Raw genomic sequence first — 19,583 nt, 5'->3', positions numbered from 1 at the left:
GCTCCAAATGAATTTTGCAGGCACCCGTTTATGCAGCAACAAAGTGCAACTTTTCTGGAATGCATTTCTTCAAACTTTTTCTGACCCAGGATAGGAACTGTATTCGTAGAATGGGGTGTGGGTGTGTGATATCCTTTCTGCACAACGAGCTCTCTGGCACCAAGGTGCCCTCCACACATTGCAGAGAGCAGATAACCGAAGCAGAGCTTACACATAAAGAAGTCTTGTCACACCATTAATCCAGCTGCCTCTGTACTGTCTGTCTAGTTTTCCTTGCAAAGGCTCTTTGGGGTCTCAAGCAGAGCACTATTTCCTGAGATCCTTTGTCCTTTGACTGGGGATGCAAGATACCAAAAGATTAGGACTTAAGGAAAGCCCCATTCCCTTTTAAAGGCAGCCAAAGAACAGAATTTTTTTCACCAAATGTACAAAATGTCCAGACAGGAAGCAGTGATATATAAATGTATCACTTGATAGAAAGTGGTAGAAATAGCAGCAGCTTATGGATGGAATCACCTCCTCAACAAAATACAGTTGTGCTTTTAGTGCTTACTGAAGACCTCTCTGTTCATCTAGTCATTGTCATGCATTTTAATGTGATGGTTTTATTGGAATTTTATTGCACTGTTGTGAACCATCATGGTATTGTTGATGAGAGTAAGAATAGAAACCTTCAAAATAATTATCTAATTTAAACTTGTATGTTTCAGACAGTGGTCCCAGCAAGAGGAAAGGGTTGTAATTCAGTGAAGCTTTTGCAAGGCAGACTCTAGGGACCTTCAGACAGGGCCCAGGAGAGGAGGGTGTAGGGGGTGCATCATATCCCTGTCCGGGGTCAAAAAGCGGTGTGTGGGAGCCAAAGGAGGGGAACCAGAAGGTCCTGGGAACTCAGAAACTGCTTGCATATATTGTGTGAAGACTAGCATCTACATTCTGTGTAAACCAACATGAAACACTATGACACTTCTTCTCCCACCCAATTCCTCTTCTGCCAACTGCCTACTTCTCCCAGACAATCCAGAGAGGTGGCGCTGAAGTCCCGTGAAAGATGGTGTGAGAAGATGGGCTTGTTTTTATTCTCCTGCATGGGACTGCCATCTGCCAATGAAGGGCAGCAGGTGTCAGTGCTAACACACAGGGGTCAGCAAACTTTTTCAGCAGGGGGCCAGTCCACTGTCCCTCAGACCATGTGGCAGGCCAGACAATATTTTGAAGGGGAAAAATGAATGAATTCCTATGCCCCACAAATAACCCAGAGATGCATTTTAAATAAAAATACACGTTCTACTCATGTAAAACCACACTAATTCCTGGACCGTCCGCAGGCCGGATTGAGAAGGCGATTAGGCCGCATCCAGCCCCCACGCCTTAGTTTGCCTACCCATGGCTAACAGCAACTCGCCTTTGAGCTGAGGAGGGCGAAGCAGCGCATTGCCACCATTTCCATCATGAACTGGTGAAGAGCTGACTACGTCTGTTGAAATTATATTTTCCAAACAACTCTCCTAAGAATCAAGAGGTAGTTAATATTTGCATTGATGCAAATTATATTCGTAAAGCTATAATAAAAGCAAAACAACAACAACAACCCACTAAACAAATAAAAAAGCCCAACCACCTCTAAGATATTTCATTGTGCTTTGCTTTATTAATACTATGAATAGAAAACTGGATAATTATACTCTGTATATTTTAATTTTGCGTTTTCTGACAAAAGGTGTTGTTAATTTGGAATTAATGGTTGATCTGAGAAAGAGCATTGCTTAGATATAACAAACAAAGAAGCATTTTACAACTGAGTACAACTCAAGTTTATTTGGCCAACTTGCAACAAGCTGCGAAGTCTACAGCGGAGCACTTGCTGCCTTGTTGTTGTTTTGATCAAGCAAGCGCAGCTTTGTGATTCTTATATTTATAATATCGTTTACAAATAAAATTGAAACTGACAGAAAGAATGGTGAAGTCTGGAGAACATTTTAAAAGTTGAACGGAGGCAATAGTGGACCTACATATTTGAGACCCTGAAGCTTGAACTGTTTTGGAGGCCCTTTTGCAACCAACAATGAGATCTAGGTGACCACTGTTATCTTCTTCAATGGGGTTGTTTTCAACAACCTTTAAAACATCTGTGCTACTAACTCTCAAACTTTAGGATAATATATACAGCAACAAATAATAATCAAATTGAGTCATTCGCTGAGAGTCCATCTATGAGTCTCAGCTCTATACTCAGTAAAAGCTGAGATCTCAGCAAGTGGTGCCAGAACTCACCAGGAACACCACCCTTGTTCTCTTATAATGGCAACAGTGCTCACCTGAGAGATGCCAGAACTGAGTTCCAGCTGAAAGCAAACCCTTGGTCCCAAAAGCAGTAAGTACATGACTTGTCAGGGGTTCCAGTCAGGAGAGAAAGAGATTGGTTTGGGGCAATTTTGGAATCATGGAGAAGCCTGCTAGAAGAGGGCTTGAAGAATGGAGCTGATGGTTCTCAAGAATGAGAAGCCATGCTGTGAGGTGATGGTGGTGATTCTTCAATCAGGTATAATAACAATAATAATTTATTATTTCTACCCCAGCCACTCTGGGTGGCTTTCAACAAAACATTAAAAATAGAATAAAACTTCAAACATTAAAAATTTCCCTAAACAGGGAAATGTCTTCTAAAAGTCGGATAGTTGTTTATTTCCTTGACATCTGATGGCAGAGCATTCCACAGCGTGGGCGCCACTACCAAGAAGGCCCTTTGCCTGATTCACAGGTAGCACAACCCAGCATCAAACAGCGGTCTACCCACAGGGAGAATTTCAGTAGGCAGTCCTTGTAACATCTGAACCATCACTGAAGTAAGAAGCAGCAGAAAGAGCTGGAAGAAGAGGGAAAATGCTATATAGTATCTAATCCTGGTTTGGCAGGGATGAAGGTTAGGGAAATCTTGCCTGAAGGAAAACCTATTGAGAGTTTATTTAGCCGAGGAAAACTCTTAAGAACTGTAACAAGCAAATTTAATCTTGTTTAACTAAGAACCGTACAATTAAGCAATCTTATCCTGCCATCTGAAAGGCAACACTTTATTCCCTTATGTAAACAATTCTCTTAAATACGCCTTATCAGTTTTGTTCATCTTAGAACAGCTTGTCTCTTGTGGTGGTGTCAATCTTGTGTCAATGCCATCCGAACCAAGCTCTTAGGCTTTATATTGGGTTTATTTTGGTAACAAGGGTCAAACTTTCTCTACTTAATGAAGCATTCCCTAACGGAGAAGTCTGGGAAATGTGGCAGGGAGTTCTACGCCTCAAATGCCATTAAAAAGGGAGGCAGCCACTTAGTTTCATTACAGACACCCTAAAATTGTGCCTAGAACCGAGGTTGCTGCACGTGTCAGGATTTAAGTTTCTCCTGTCTGGCTTTTTAAAAAAACTTCCAGGCTCCCAGGTGTAGCAACAGCAACAACAAAACAAGCAAGCCTGATTAAGAACTTTTGTTTTTAAATTTATTATTATCATTATTTGTATTTATATAGAAAAATAAAACCTTACTAACAAATATCATTTTTGTCCAAACTAAAACATTAATCTAAAGGCAAATAGAAAAGAGGAGAAAAGAAAAAAGAAAGAGGAAGAGATAGAGAAAAAAGAATAGAAAGAGAGAAGGAACAAGTTAAGAAGCTAAAGAACTTCTGACTATTCATCTGACCAAATAAACCTTATTCATTTCATCCACTCCAGTATAACACCTAATAAAGCCACTTTCTATTAATAATTATCTTTAATACTCAAATTGAAATGTCATTATTTCCTTTTCTTTTTCATGCAAAATGTCTATGGGAGGTTTCCAACCTTTAGTAAATGTTGACAATGCACAAAGATGGAAAGACTCATCATTACCAACAATTGCTAAAATTAATGGAATTAGCTGAGATGGCGAAATTGACATGTTTAATCTGATTAAGAACTTTTGCATGTACTAGAAAAAGTAGCAAAGCAGAAATCCTAGCTGACCATGTAATTTGGAAGCTTTGTTCAGAATTCAAAATAAGGTGGTGGTGGGAAACAACACAAACCAGAATTCCAAGAAGAAACGGCACTTTAAAGTATTTTATACATAATAACTGCAGGGAACATTATGAATATTAATGCAGCTTAAATACTACATATGTATTTTCTTTTTTTTTGGCATTAATCTTTGCCTGCTATCAGTCGATTACCCACACCATCGGTTACGCACGAAATTACATTTTTAAATCTAAGCCTGTGTAAACACAACTATCTTTCCAAAAGAATATGCAAACACAAAAACTTTCTAAACATGCAGCATTCAGCAGATTAATGTTCCAGAGCATTAATTCCAGTGGAAAGCTAAATCCCAAACCAGCTAATCGTGCTAATCGTACTGCACTCTATCTGGTGTCAAACGACAAGCGTCTGGATTTTAGCTACGCTGGCATTTGCTCATGAAAATTGGTGAAGGGGGAAAGAACAAAAGAACGACAAAGTTCCCTCTGGGCTAAACAGAAGAAGTAACAGCAGAAACAATAGCAGCTTGTTGTTATGGGAGTTTAAGAGTCAGGGCTCTGCAGTTAATTGGCTTGCTCTCACTAGTAGTTCGTGTCGCTCCAAGAATGGAAATTAAGATCAAAGAGAAAATGGAAACTTTTAAAAACAAATTAACAGGGTCAGACACTGGGACACAACCAAGACTTTCGGGTGCCTGAGGCAAAGGACAAGATGGTGACCGTACATTCAAAGCACGACAGTACCACTTTAAGCAGACATGGAATTCTGGGAGCTGTGGTTTGTTAGGAAAGCTGTAAGTTGTTAGGGGACTCCTATTCCCCTTCGCGGGGTTCTAGGGGAAGAAGGTTTGATCAGCAAACCGCTAAAACTTGTGATCCATTGCAAGTTCTGAAGGAAGATCTTTTCCCTCCCTGAATAAGCAACCCTGTAGCCCAGAGTTGCCTAAACTTGGACCTAAACTCCAGCAATTTTTGGACTACAATTCCCATCATCCCTGGCCACTAGTCCTGCTAGATGGGGATGGTGGGAGCTGTAGTCCAAAAACAACTGGAGACCCAAGTTTGGGAAACCCTGCTGTAGCCTATGTGGCTAGTCAAGCACAAAGACCAGCTCCTCCCTCTGCAGATTCAAGTCAGGTCCAAGGATGCAGCAGTTGCACAGCATCCACACCTATCCCACATTCTCCAACTCCTTCAGGGGTGTGGGCTTTCAGGAAACCACTATGGACTAACTAAGAAGTGTCCCGAAACACAAAATTCTTTCCCATCTGGCAATTGGAAAACGATACTCAAAGATTGGCCCCCCGGTTGTTCAAAATTCAGCCGAGCCACTGAGCCACAAATCCCTCAAGCGCAAATGTCTTTGTGTACAGATAGTCGTTGACTGCTTGGGAAATGGCTTTAACCTGCGCTTGAAAAGGAACCTTTCACGTTGAAACCCCACGTGGTGATTAATGTAGCTATTTCCATTCCTTGCAGAGCACAGTATGTTCAAAAGGATAATTAGCACAGCAAGGAGTTCTACACCTCAATACGGCCTCTGCAATGCAGACATTTTAGCTATATTACAGTGCAGCTAACCCTCCCCCCCCAAAAAAAAAATGTAATGAGAGGCAGATACTCATAAACCATCAAAGTATTCTTTTTGACAAAATAGCTACAGAGAGTGCAGACAAAGCGTGTTCTCATAAAAGAGAGAGCACGTGTTGCGGATGGGGCCGAACAAAACCCCCAGTTAGTGACCAGGCCATTGATGGCAATGGGCTGGAGCAGATTGGAAGAAGTTGTTACTGGGGCAAAATTGATGTTGCCAATTTAGGGGTGGGGTCAGACCCCTTATATAAGCAGGGTCCACAGCTTTCTCTTTCTCTTTCGCTGTGGACATCGGATCACATGGAGCACTTGGACTGTCTGGAGGACAGTGATGCAATCTTCTCATTGTCTGGTTACATTTCTTTATTTCCCCCTTCTTTTAATCCTCTTTAGTCCCTTAAATAATTTAATTCCCCTTTTTCCTGTTCAATTTCCCACTCCACCCCTTACCCTGCCCTGTGAGAAGATTCTCCCTGTATCTGTGGCTTGCCTTTCTTTCGCAAAAAGGTTTCCCCCATTTCTCCTGTTGTAAATTGTGGGGCTAGTCAGGGCTGTTCCCAGCTTAGCTGGAATCACTTTCGTTTATAGCACCCCGAAGGTTGGCTTTATTTGAGTGTGTGCAGCGCTGTTGGCCAAATTTTAATCTAGCCTTGGGCGGGAGCACTATTTTGAGTTCCTTTAATATTGCTATGAGACTAAGATTCTCAAGAGCAGAGGCATGGAGCCCTATTCGGCCTGTGCATAACTTCCGAGCCTAAGTATGCTACAGGTAGCAGTTAATTGTTAAGTCTCTGACCTCTCTATAAGAATGTACCTGCTTGCAGGCTCAGTTGCCGCTAATGTATATCTGAGGCAGACAGAGGGCGGCAGAGGCTCTCTGTGCCTCCAATGACTATGAGCACTCCGTATATGCTCTTGAACTATGCTGTTTCTGAACAAGTTTATTTTCTTTAAGTTTGTTTTGCCCTGATAGTGGCGACTGCCATTTTAGAGGCGAGCCATTGTGTTTTAGTGGCTAAAGTGTAGGACTAGGACCTGGGAGACAGGGTTCATATCCCCCTCTTAGCCATTGTTATAACAAAACAAAACAAACTGCTCCTTTTGGGCTATTCTGTTGCTGGGTAGTTCGGCCCATTTGTGATAAAAGAACTTTGGGTTTCTTGAAGGGGTGCTTCCCTCTAAAAGGGCAAGCAGGGGTACCTGGACAAGCTGTGGGCTGCCTCAACTCTGCTATTTCACTGGAAACATTTATGCCTGGCCTAGCAGGTGATCCTAGGGCTTTGCCCTAGAATTCGATGGCCTGGAAGCATTTCCGGCCTCAATAGTGTCCCCATGTGGTCCATGAAGCATTGGTTTCACCGGTTCCTTACATTGTTTAGTTTTTACGGATTATGACTGGGCTTCTGCAAATGCCTCAAGAGCTTGCCTCTCCTGCAGGGGATGACTTGTGGACGCCCCAGGTGTCTTCTTCCAGAAGGAAGCATCTTCGAAGGCTGCAATCCAGGAGGAGGGCAAAGAGGAGCAGGGATCATGATTCAGACATCACCTTGGACCTCTACATGGGTCAGGGTGAGGCTGTCCTGGGTCTTTAGGGATCATCCTGGATAGCTCAGCTGGTCAGCGCATAGTGCCGGTAATGCCTAGGTTGCAGGATTGGTCCCTATATGGGACAGCTGCATGCTCCCCCATTGCTCTACCTGGACACTTAGGTCCAGTCTCGAGGGCCTTTTGGTGGTTCCCTCACTGCGAGGGATGTAACAGGCGCCACGTTTGCAATATGCAAGCGGGAGAAAGCACCTTTGTGTGCCCGCACTGCAGTTTGCTCTGTGTGTTGCAGGGCTCAGCGCTGCACGGGCTGCATTTGCATTGCATTGCGTGAGAGATTTGCATTTGCATTGCACGGAGGTTGTGTGCATTGCACAGAGGGTGTGTGTGTATTGCACAGAATGTGTGTGTATTGCACAGAGGGTGTGTGCATTGCACGGAGGGTGTAGTGGCATTGCACAGAGTGTGTGTGTGTGTTTTTTGTGTTGTTTTTTTTTTTTGCATTGCACAGAGAGTGCATTGCACAGAGTGTGTAGTTGCATTGCATGGAGGGTAGTTGCATCGCACAGAGTGCGTTTTTGCATTGCACGGAGTGTGTAGTTGCATTGAACGGAGTGTGTAGTTGCATTGCATGGAGTGTGTAGTTGCATTGCATGGAGTGTGTAGTTGCATTGCATGGAGTTGCATTGCGTTTTTTGCATTGCACGAAGTGTGTTTTTGCATTGCACTGAGTGTGTAGTTGCATTGAACGGAGCGTGTAGCTGCATCGCACGGAGTATAGTTGCATTGCTTGGTTTGTGTGTGCACTGCACGGAGTGTGTTTTTTGCATTGCACAGTGTGTGTCTGAAAAGGAAGCTGGCTCGGCGGCAGTTTTGTCGGGACTTTTTTAGGGGTTCTGGCCAGCGTCGGCCCTGTAAATTTAGGTATTATGATGGCAGCACAAGATGCCCCCTGCCCAAGCGGGGCTGGAAGCTGGCAAGCAATAGCTCAATACCTTTTGCCCATATTCCATTTTATTTAGGGATCCAGTTGGATATCGTTGCTACAACATACCACTTGCCTATGGAGAAGCTGTCTGCCTTGAAGGAAGTTATTTTGTAATACTTCCTCTGTAGCAAGTGATGCTTCATCAGATCCGATCTTGCTGGGTCACTTAATTAATCTTGCATGCAGAGTGGTTGCCCCAGGCCGCCCCTTCCCTTCCCACTAGGCCAGGCTGCCTGCGGCCTGAGGTCCCCTTACCTTTCTCATGCAATGGTTGCAATTCCTAAATGTTGAGGTCCCCTTACCTTTCTCATGCAATGGGATCTCATGCAATGGTTGCAATTCCTATATGTATGCAATAGTAGTTGGCCATGGCAGGATACTTGCACAGGGATTTTCAGGTTCATGCTGATGCTGCTGGATCTTTGCCCTTTGGTTTTTTATTTCAGGGGCTGCTGGTGTGCAAAGCTATGGCCTCAAGCCCGGTATGGTGAGGCAATCATGTGACCTAACTTTTGAGTTTTCCCCATTGTAGTAGCAGTTCACATGTGGCCCGAGGAGTTTCAGTGACCATCGGATCTGCTTTTGGTCTGATAACCAGGTAGTGGTGAGCGTCTTGGCTAAACAGTTCTCACGCTCCAGCAGAGTCTCCGTCCCTCCGCTCATGCTTTTGAGCTGCACCGCTTAAGGTTTAATATTGTGCTTTCTGCTCTCCTGATTACGGGATCCTCTAATGATGTCTCTGACACTCTATCCCATTTTCAGATTGAGCGCTTCAGATCCTGGGCTCCAGACACTCAGCTATTGCCAGACTTTTCCAGACCACCTGTGGCATTTTGACAACAATTAGTAATCACAGAGAGCAGCAGCTTCCATTTCCCCTTCTGCTTTTAGCTCTTATGGGAAGGCCTGGATGGATTTCTTAGCCTTAAGCTGGCAGTCCTCGGCCATTCAGATGAACTGGCCCCCATCCTCTGAGCAGATCCTGCAGTATTTGGTCCACCTGCCGCAGATTGGGCGTGCTGTTATAACTATAAGAATTCAGTCCGCTGCAATGTCTGTTATACAGAAGCTTTATTTTTCAGAGACCCTTGCATAAAGTTTGTAATGCGCAGGGCCTTGGAAGGTTGGAATAGGCTCCAACCTCATAGGACAGTGGGCAGGAAGTCGGTCAATTTTACCTATGCAGGATCTGCAACAAGTTAAAACTTGTCTGCTGGTAAAAGATCAAGGCGAGACTCCTTTCAGTATTCCATTGCATTTTGGGCACTGAAGGTTGGGGAAATGATTGTTGGAGCCAGCACAGGGCTGAGAGTCTGAAGGCTTATTGCTTCAGGACTTTTCCTTATCTGCTTTGGAGCTTGTCATTAGAGTTGGGAACTCTAAAACAGACTTAGTGGGCAGGAGTGCCACAATCAGGCTTCCCATTACAGATGAGGAGGGCCCTTGCACGGTTATGGATACCAGAAAAATTTGGCTTTTCATTCCCCTGGGGGCTGGCCCACTCCTAGTGCATGAAAATGGGTTCCCATTAGCCAGGCATTAATGTGCTTACATCGTGCACCAGTTATCACGGCCTGCGGCTTGCCTACCACTGGACACGCCTCATTCCTTCCGAATAGGGCTGCTGCAACGGCTGCACACTGGGGGCCTGCCAGTAGACAGGATTGTGAATACGGGTCATTGGAAGTCTGACGCTGACAAGGGTTATATCAGGAAGTGTCACAATGATGTCTGTGCTGATGCTTGTCTGTTATTTCCTTTTCTCATAGGAGCAGTGGTGCACATTTGGGCCACAGCATTGTAGACTGGGCTGGCAAGCGCGCTGACAAGTCTGGACTGGGGCGCCATCTCAGTCTTCCTGCCCATGTGAACATAGGCTGGATGTCCAGATGGGGAATGCTTTGGGAGGACGTCCTTCCTTTGGTGCGGTCGAGTATGACCTGTGCAGGTCCTCCCGCAGTGCTGGTGGTACAGCTAGGCGGGAATGATTTGCCGTCTTCCTCCAGCATAAGTTTGCATTCCTGCATGCAAGAGTGCTTGGTTTGAGTTGATGGCAGCTCTCCCTGGACTCAAAATAATTTAAGGCATTTGGTTCAAGGTGGTCTGGAAGGGGGGTTGGAGCACCTGTCCCCTCCAATGCGCAAAGATATTCCATTAAAGGAAACCAAGGATTTGCCATGCTTTGTCAACCCCCTTTCGAGGGGTAGGGCCACGCAAGAGTCCCTGGGAGCATTTGGGGTGAGCTTGAGTCTGATCCTGGTTCATTGCTCCCCCACGCTGTTTACTTGTTCTGACGATATGGTGGGGCCCAGTCGTCAGTGCTGCTCTGCTGAGGTCAGATGCAGCTAGTCGGGAACCAATGCCTAGACAAACTACCACCGAGCAGGCCAGAAAGCATGTTAATATGGCGGTGGAAAATAAAATAAAATAAATAAAGTAAATTAAATTAAATAAAATAACATATAAAATAAAATAAAATAACAAATAAAATAAAATAGGTCCTTGCTTTAGGTGGTTCTGTGATATTGCACCCTGCTATTTTCTTCAAGACTGCTCCCCTCTTTGGGGCAGATGGGGGGTGCATCTTTCCCCTATGGGGAACGACACCTGGCGGGATGCGATTGCCTTGGGATTCATTGCTCCCCCACAATGTTGCTGGTACTGACGATATGGTGGGGCCCAGTCGTCAGTGCTGCCCTGCTGAGGTCAGGTGCAGCTAGTCAGGAACCAGTGCCTAGACAAACTACCACCAAAGAGGCCGGTAAGCATGTTAATAAGGAAGTGTAAAATAATAAAATAAAATAAAGTAAAATAAAATAAAGAATAATAAAATTCTTCAGGTCGGGCTGCTATCCGTATCTGGATAGTAGGGCACAGTATTGTGCATTGGGCTGCGGACAGAGCTCGTCAGTCTGGACTGGGCGATGGCCTGGGCTTTCCGCAGCACGTACAGGTGTCCTGGATCTCCAGAAGGGGGATGCTGTGGAGGGAATTCTTACCTCTCATGCAACGGCGTGTCCTACGGTTTGGCTCTCCTTCGGCGATCATGGTGCAGCTCGGGGAGAACGATATGGTTTCCTCTTCCTGCTATGGGCTGCGTGCTGCCATATTACAGGACCTTGGAGAGCTGGCGGCACTGGTGCCGTCAACTAAGCTAATTTGGTCACAGCTATTGCAACGCCACATTTGGCGAGGTAGTCCTTGCCCAGCCGCCACCGAACGTGTAAGGAAGCAGATTAATTCTGCGGCAAGCAAGCTGGTGGTGAATCTGGGCGGGTCTGTGATCCCTCACCCTCTGATTTCATTCAAGGCGATTGAATTTTATAGGGATGACGGGGTTCATCTCTCGCCAGTTGGGAATGATGTGTGGTTGGATGCTATGGTGTCCAGGCTGAGGGTGTGGCTTAATTTGTGAGTGGTTGGCGGCGAGCGTTAGGGCTCGAATGGCGGTTAGGCATTGGTTAAAATTGGTTGGTGGAGGGGTATGGATTGGCTGTGCCTGCCCCTCCAATGCTGCTGCAGACGGGTATTCCGTTAAAGGAATTCTGAAGCTTACCATCCCCCTCGTCCAAACCCTGACGGCAGGGTGCGGGCCGTGTAAGCTTCAAGGAACATGCGCGGAGCAGTGAGAGTCTGTGACGCAGCTCCATCTGACTCTGACCATGTTTCCTCCGGGACTGGCTACGGAGTCAGTGCTGTCCCCCCAAGGCGGGGGGGGGGACAGGTAGTCATAACCAATGCCTAAGCAACCACTCTCAATTTGTATAAAAAAAATAAAGTTGTGGCCAAAATTATGCCAAAAACCTTAAACAAAAATTACGTGTGATGTCTGAGTTATTGGGGTAGGGGTTTTGGGGGACCTCAGCACGCAAAGCGTGTTCTCATAAAAGAGAGAGCACGTGTTGCGGATGGGGCCGAACAAAACCCCCAGTTAGTGACCAGGCCATTGATGGCAATGGGCTGGAGCAGATTGGAAGAAGTTGTTACTGGGGCAAAATTGATGTTGCCAATTTAGGGGTGGGGTCAGACCCCTTATATAAGCAGGGTCCACAGCTTTCTCTTTCTCTTTCGCTGTGGACATCGGATCTCCCGCCCGCCCTCCCTTGATTTGGGCTTGCGCTTTGACCTTGCTCTGCCTGTCATGGGGTCGTTCGCCTTGGTGCGGGGGCCCAGTAGGAATTTGTCCAATTGGCTGATTAGTGCGTGCCTTTTGGGTTTTGCCTACTGCTTAGCAAATCGTCACAACTTGTAAGGTTGGCGGTTAGGCATTGGTTAAAATTGGTTGGTGGAGGGGTATGGATTGGCTGTGCCTGCCCCTCCAATGCTGCTGCAGACGGGTATTCCGTTAAAGGAATTCTGAAGCTTACCATCCCCCTCGTCCAAACCCTGACGGCAGGGTGCGGGCCGTGTAAGCTTCAAGGAACATGCGCGGAGCAGTGAGAGTCTGTGACGCAGCTCCATCTGACTCTGACCATGTTTCCTCCGGGACTGGCTACGGAGTCAGTGCTGTCCCCCCAAGGCGGGGGGGGGACAGGTAGTCATAACCAATGCCTAAGCAACCACTCTCAATTTGTATAAAAAAAATAAAGTTGTGGCCAAAATTATGCCAAAAACCTTAAACAAAAATTACGTGTGATGTCTGAGTTATTGGGGTAGGGGTTTTGGGGGACCTCAGCACGCAACACTCGGCCATTATATAAATATCGGTGTGATGACAGAGTTGCTTGTTTTCCGAAAGATTTTCAGAATAGAAAACGGCCTTCTCCTGATCCTTGTGTCAGAACCTTCAGAATTAAGTGCAGCTCATACAGTCATTCAAGTGACAAGGAAGCAATGTGGTCATGTTTCTTAGCCGTGGGGATATTTCAAATTGTACTAACTGCACAATACGAAGCGCAGGATGGTCGTGATGTTTGCATCACAATATGGCACAGGGCTGATTCACATATGCATGGGCATTGCACAGCACAATGGCACTGGATGAGGTACAGCTGGAAACTGACATCATTGAAATGTCTGTGTGAAAGCAGGTTTCTGCACCCACAGTTATGTATTTGGATACACATCTGCAGTGCCAGCTTAATTGAACCGGCTGCATGCGTAACTAACTTCTGAATGAGGAGAGTTGGCTCAGGTGCTAGGCCTGAAAGTGGTGATGGGTTGGAAGAGTTCACAATAAGATTTATGATCGTCAGGGATTGGGATAGCCATGGGAGCAGTCTTGAGTTGTGTTTTAGACCAGGGTTTCCCAAACTTGGGTCTGTAGCTGTTTTTGGACTACAACTCCCATCACCCCTTGCTAGCAGGACCAGTACTGGTCCTTGCTAGCAGGACCAGTAGTCAGGCGTGATGGGAAGTGTAGTCTGAAAACAGCTATAGAAAACAGGTGCTCACAGTATTGCTCACTTTTTGGTCCTGGCCACTTTTAACTGAACCCCTTACAGAACACCAAAGAAGCAATATTCACTTATGAGGCCGCTTTCTATGCTGCACAAACCCATAAACTGCTCACCTGATGCCAGAAGCTGAATATTCTGTCATATCTTTACCACATAGTAGTAAAGTCAGAACAATTCTTTAGACCTACCTCGGTGCTTCCAGAAGTTTCCTTCAGAAACTTCAAGCTGACTGGAGTGATTGGTTGCTTCATAAAAGACATTTGCTTCCTGTGCAGCAGAAAACTGCTTACTCATTTTTCGAGAAAGTAAGTGGAAACTGCCTCAAGAGGGGGGTGTTCATCAGTTTCTTGCTAGTAAAGCTGACATGATTGCCTCTTTACCTGCTGATATTACTTTGCACCTGAAAAGATGAAAATGTAAATGACACATTTTGCAAAAGCACATTTTCAGAAGAACCTGGCGCTCTTTGAAGATCATCTACTTCGGTTATGCCTGCATTTTCCTTAATCTGTTCAAGGGGGCCAGAAATTGGTAAGGCAATATCCACTATTGGTCAGGCAATTTGACAATGAGATGACACATTCTGGGGTTTCTAAAATGAGTCTAAAATCCAAATACATTTTTTCCTCATGCAGACAGCGCTTCCAGCTTCTGACATGAAGATTTACAGATGGGGGGAAAACTCAGCCATGGCTGATGATGAAGCAGGTGCTCAAACAAAGTTAAAAGGCTTTCTGCACGCATATTCCCCCCCCCCCCTATTATAAATTATTTCCCAGAATTGTTAAACATTTAAAAACAATTATTTTAAATAAATGATCCCCCAAATTGTGCTTTGCTCATGTTGCCATAATGAAAATATTTTAGTAAAGCACTTCAGACAAAAATATAATCATAAAGTAATTGTAGCAAGGCATTGTTAATTCTCTGTACTGCATGGATTAGGGCCCATTTGTTGTTGGATCTAAATTTTCATCAGACCCAGCCCAGGGATGATGGAATTGCCCATTCAGATATTGCTGAACTACAACAGTTTCCTCTATTGCAAGGTAATTCATACATTCTTCTCTGTGGGTTGTGATTGTGTGTGTGTGCGTGTGTGTGTTTAAAAAGTTAAATACATTATAATGGGAATAAATGATCACCCTGCACAGGGCTTTCTTTTGCAATTTGATAAGCCCTTCTTTAATATCAGTTGTCATGTACCACCTACACACTATGCATAGGCAATTTGATTATGATTCATTATGGCTAAATTGTGTTAAGTGTTTGATAGTTAGCCAGACCATAGCTATCACCCTGTCATAAACCTTAACAAGATTAAATCCCCTTCCCAGCTGTTCATTTCCTACAGGTATGTGTCAGAAAAATCTCTGAAAATTTACAATGCAATTCCATGTACGTGCACTCAGAAGTAAGTCCCTCTGTGCTTTACTCCCAAGCAAGGGTGTATAGGGTTGTAGCACTCTGGATCTTCAGGTTGCAAACACATTTCTGCCTGTTTTCAACTGGAGCAAGGAATTTGGACAGACAATTAGTGGGGGTAGGAGAGCTGAAAATAATGGCAATATATTTCACATCTGGCAACCAATGCACTCCTTTGGTTTCAGATAGTACATGGGTAAAAAGGTAAAGGGATCCCTAACCATTAGGTCCAGTCGTGGCCGACTCTGGGGTTGCGGCACTCATCTCACTTTATTGGCCAAGGGAGCAGGTGTACATAGGTAGAAGAGTCAAAAAAGCACAGGGCACAAATTATCATAGCCCTCTAGGAGGCTTAGTTTGGTCAAAACGGAGTACACACTTCTAGAGTTAATGCTAAATACAATACTTTTAGTAAATGAGCCACCATAGTCGTGAAAATTTGTGTCCCAAGCTTCTTAGACTTGTTTACCCATGTACTATCTGAAACCCAAGAAGTGCACTGCTTGTCAGATGTGAGCAGTTTTCACCTCTCCAAGCCCACTATATTATTTACCCTAATTCCTCTCTGATGATCCTTTGAAAGATGCATGTGGCTTTCCTTCACAACAAATGAAACAAAATACCCTGTGCTTCACAGAAGGATTGTACAATAGTGACTACGAGCTTTTGGGGGCAGCACAAAAAGAGAGAGAGGAAACCCATCATATCCAGTCATCTTACATCTTGGCTTATGCTTTTCAGAGTCTAACACCAACCTGGCCCCAAACAATCCATGATGCAAAATCATGACCACAAAGCAGTGATTGCATACTTTTAACTAGGAAGTAGATTTCCACTTTGATAAGATGTCCAGGTTCCCCAGCAAGAGGATGTAATTATACAACACTTAAAATGCTCATTCATTATAGCGGCACAACCAGAATCAATTTATCAACTTCCTGGGAACATGGCAGAGTTGCCTAAGCACCCATTCACCATAGTTACAAAACTGAATAAGGTGGAAATGTGGGCCTCTATAATCCAAAAACAGTTCATTTTATTAAATGTATTAAAACTGTATCCCATTTCTCCTCAAGGAACAACTGTTATCCATTCTATAACCCTGTGAGGTGAAAAGCTTTGTTTTGTAAGGAAGCTAGGAGGGTGCTTGTGAAACATGCACCACTCATAAACGCCATCTCCAACTCCTCGAAAGATTCCATCAACCGTGTCTCTGAAAAATTTTACACATCATTTGGGAAGACAGGCAAATTAATGCCAGTGTACTGGAAGAAGCAAAGATCACCAGTGTCAAAGCAATGATTCTTCAACATCAACTTCGTTGGACTGGTCATGTTGTGAAGATGCCTGATGATCGTCTTCCAGAGCAACTACTCTACTCTGAACTTAAAAATGGAAAGCGTAATGCTGGTGGTCAACAAAAGAGGTTTATAGACTCTCAAAGCAAATATAAAAAAATGTAGTATAAACACCAACAACTGGGAAACACTGGCTTGCGAATGCTCTAATTGAAGAACAGCCTTTACCAAAGGTATTGTGCACATTGAAGACACTCAAACTCAGGACAGAAGGGAGAAATGTGCTAAGAGGAAGGCACGTTTGGCAAACCCTCACCGTGATCAACTCCTGCCTGGAAACCTATGCCCCCACTGTGGAATGACGTGTGGATCCAGAATTGGCCTCCACAGTTACTTACAGACTCACTGTTAAGGCTGTGTTCATGGAAGACAATCTTACTTGGCTACAATTGCCAAAGAAGAAGAAGTAGTTCTCTGTTATAGTCAGAAAATGTTTGCTTTCAGATCAGGTTTAGGAGTGATGCTAGCTGGCACACTTTCAGTAGTTCCTCATGCATCTTTCATTGAACACCTGAAGAGGTCTATAGTCTCCTCTAAAAATCCAATTTATCAACATTGTGGATGGAATCATTAAAATAAGGAGGCTTTTCCCAGCTCAACTGACTATCTTGTCTCATGTATTAGCCCTTCAGCCCCCTCACATCAACAATCAATGCAAGAAGGTGGTGAGCTGGTTAAGCACTTTTTAACCCTGGGAAACTGAAAATAACCCTAATCACAGAAGTGCCACATTTGGCACATGCTCCCTATGTAAAATGAAGCCTATGACCTTTAGTGGATTGTATCAAAAGGTGTGGTAGGGAGAATCACAGGAGGAGAGGAAGTGCGACTGCATAGGAGACAAACAGAGATGGTGAATTGGTGGCTCTCCAGATGTTGACTCCAACTTCCATAGGTCCCAGGCAGCATGGCCGGTAGCGTGGAGGGTGGAAGACCACAGAATCCCCAGCCCTGCTGCAAAGAGTTAGAATTTGGGTCTGAAAGGTTCCCAAATTAGGCTGCAGTCCTAAACATACCAAGGAGAAGGCATGGAGCAGAAATTCGATTCAGATCACATTTAAAGGCATGGCCTACATAATCTGTATTTCCCAAAACAATATGCAAATAAAATACAGCCACCCTTCAAAATTCACACTTCTCCAAATTTTGCAGTGCAGCTCTGCAGCCTAGGAGTGTGTACAGAAGTACATATACGAAGTTAAAGTATGCACAAAAATGTATTTATGTGTGAAAATAACTAAAAGAAATGCAATTAATTAGGAGATATTTCTTCTGGGGGGAACACTGTATATTAGGCAAAATTACATGTAAAATGTGTATTAGGAGATATTTGCACTAAAATGTGATGAATTTTCATGAGGACATTAAAAAGAATTGCAAACTGATAGAGGAAAAATAAGAAACAGAGAAACAGAAATAGACACATTTGCCCACTCCTAGTAGGAAAAAAGCCCCATTGAGCACAGTTGGATTTCTATATAAACATGCATGGGGTAGGCCTGTTAACAATTGCAGTCATGCAACTGTTTGCCGATGCTTTTCTAACCAGTTAGTTTTACACATAATATCCTCCTCCAGTTACATAATTTTTTAGCATTATAGGTGCATTAGTACATAATTTATTGTGAACCCACAACCAATGACTGCTTGAATTATGCACAATGGTCACTGGGCATTTGGAGCAGCAAACTTGCTGTCCATGAACAGAAATACATTTGATGGGACCTGGCATTTTTCCAAGGGAAATATAATGGATCATAACGGTTTTCTGAAAGCTTTATTATTCTGTACTATGACTGGCTATGCAGTCAGTTCCATTTATTTAAAAGTACACTGGAACCAAATCTGCAGGCATTTAAAGAAGTTAAAGCAGATTACATAAAGTGAGAGGAACAAAAGTACTTAGAAGTCAGCCTAAAATTATTGTCTTTAGAAGTTTTCAAACTGAGACTCAGCATTTCTTTCAGTAAGTCAAAACTATCATTTCTCCCCAGTTATCTGGCATCTTCACTTTCAACCAATTTCTTCCTATTGATCAGAATTAAATCTAGAACAAGGGTTGCTATTTCATTTCATTTTCTTTTCTTTTATTACAGTTGGTGTATTTTGTTCCTTCCTATTCCCCTTTTCTTTTCTTTTCTTTTCTTTTCTTTTCTTTTCTTTTCTTTCTTTCCTTCCTGCTTTCTTTCATTATCAATCTACTTTACCTGGCAGCAGGTTTCAAACAGGAGTCTTTCTCAATCCCACTTGGAGATCCTAAGGAATGGATTTAAGACCTTTGGCATGCAAAATTGATCAACTGAGAGAGTGTTTTTTCTAAAGCTCTCAAAGCCCTGGCATTGTTAACCATGCTGCACAATAACTGCAACTCCTAGATAAGATGGTTTGCACCTGTGATGGCTGATTGGGGAAAGCCAAAGGGAAAACCAGGAGGCAGGATCAGGTCAGAAATGAGGACCAAATAGAAGGTAGAATAATCAAGGACACAGGAACATTGCAGAGTTCAGGAAGACAGTGTGGCTCATGCAAGGCTCAGCTGGAAAAGGAATCTCTTTACATTTCATCCTTCCCAGAATAACCTGTTGGTTAACCTGTGTTAGCCTAGTGGCTGAAGAAGGGGGCACCTCCAGTTCAGAAATTCAATACATGGAGCAGCCACACATAGATCCAGCAACTCCTGAGAAATGTTGTGTCGGAAAACAGTCTGAAACATCAGCAAGAATGTGTTGCACTGATAGCACTACCCAGTGCTAGCAGTCACTGCATAACTAACTAGTGTTGCAGCTGCCACTACCAAGGAGAGAATTACTATGGTAACTGCTACATCACAGCATGAGCCTATCACAGTGGCATGATTCAACAAAGCTGGATCATTTGAAGCTGAATTTCTTTCAACCTTATTTAATTTATTTACTTATGAAAATATTTATTTACTTATCTATTTACTTTATATACTTATATATTTATTTCATTAAAAACATATAAGTGGTTTACAAAAATACATAAAACCATACAGTAACCATATTGGAAGACAATAGCAGAGTGCGCCATCGGGCATTGTTGAAGAGTTACAGCACCTGCTGTGGCTATGGAAGAGAGACATGCTTTATTGCAGCTGGGGCACATGAAGACATCTGGTTGTGCTGATACAGGTGTACCATGGCATTTCTTCTTTCTGTGCCCCTCCCAGCAGTTATTACTCCTCTGGTCACTGATGTGGATGCACAACCTGATTGTCTCCAGGCACTGTGATCATCTGCAAG

The 19,583-nt window shown here is 43.9% G+C and overlaps 1 protein-coding gene across 2 annotated transcripts in view; it reads right to left on the bottom strand.

Annotated features, from left to right (window-relative positions):
* ZNF385D (zinc finger protein 385D) overlaps positions 1–19,583 on the bottom strand; it is a 567,358-nt gene that overhangs the window by 501,805 nt on the left and 45,970 nt on the right. For both annotated transcript variants that reach the window (XM_082193430.1, XM_082193439.1), the window contains exon 3: positions 13,726–13,937. The gene's annotated coding sequence lies outside the window, so the exon portion shown is untranslated. The remainder of the gene's footprint in view (positions 1–13,725; positions 13,938–19,583) is intronic.

The sequence above is a fragment of the Podarcis vaucheri genome (assembly GCF_965113315.1).
Source record: "Podarcis vaucheri genome assembly, chromosome: 12".
Lineage (NCBI taxonomy): Eukaryota > Metazoa > Chordata > Lepidosauria > Squamata > Lacertidae > Podarcis > Podarcis vaucheri.
Note: the sequence above shows the minus strand (reverse complement) of the source record. Positions and strands in the feature narration are given on the sequence as shown.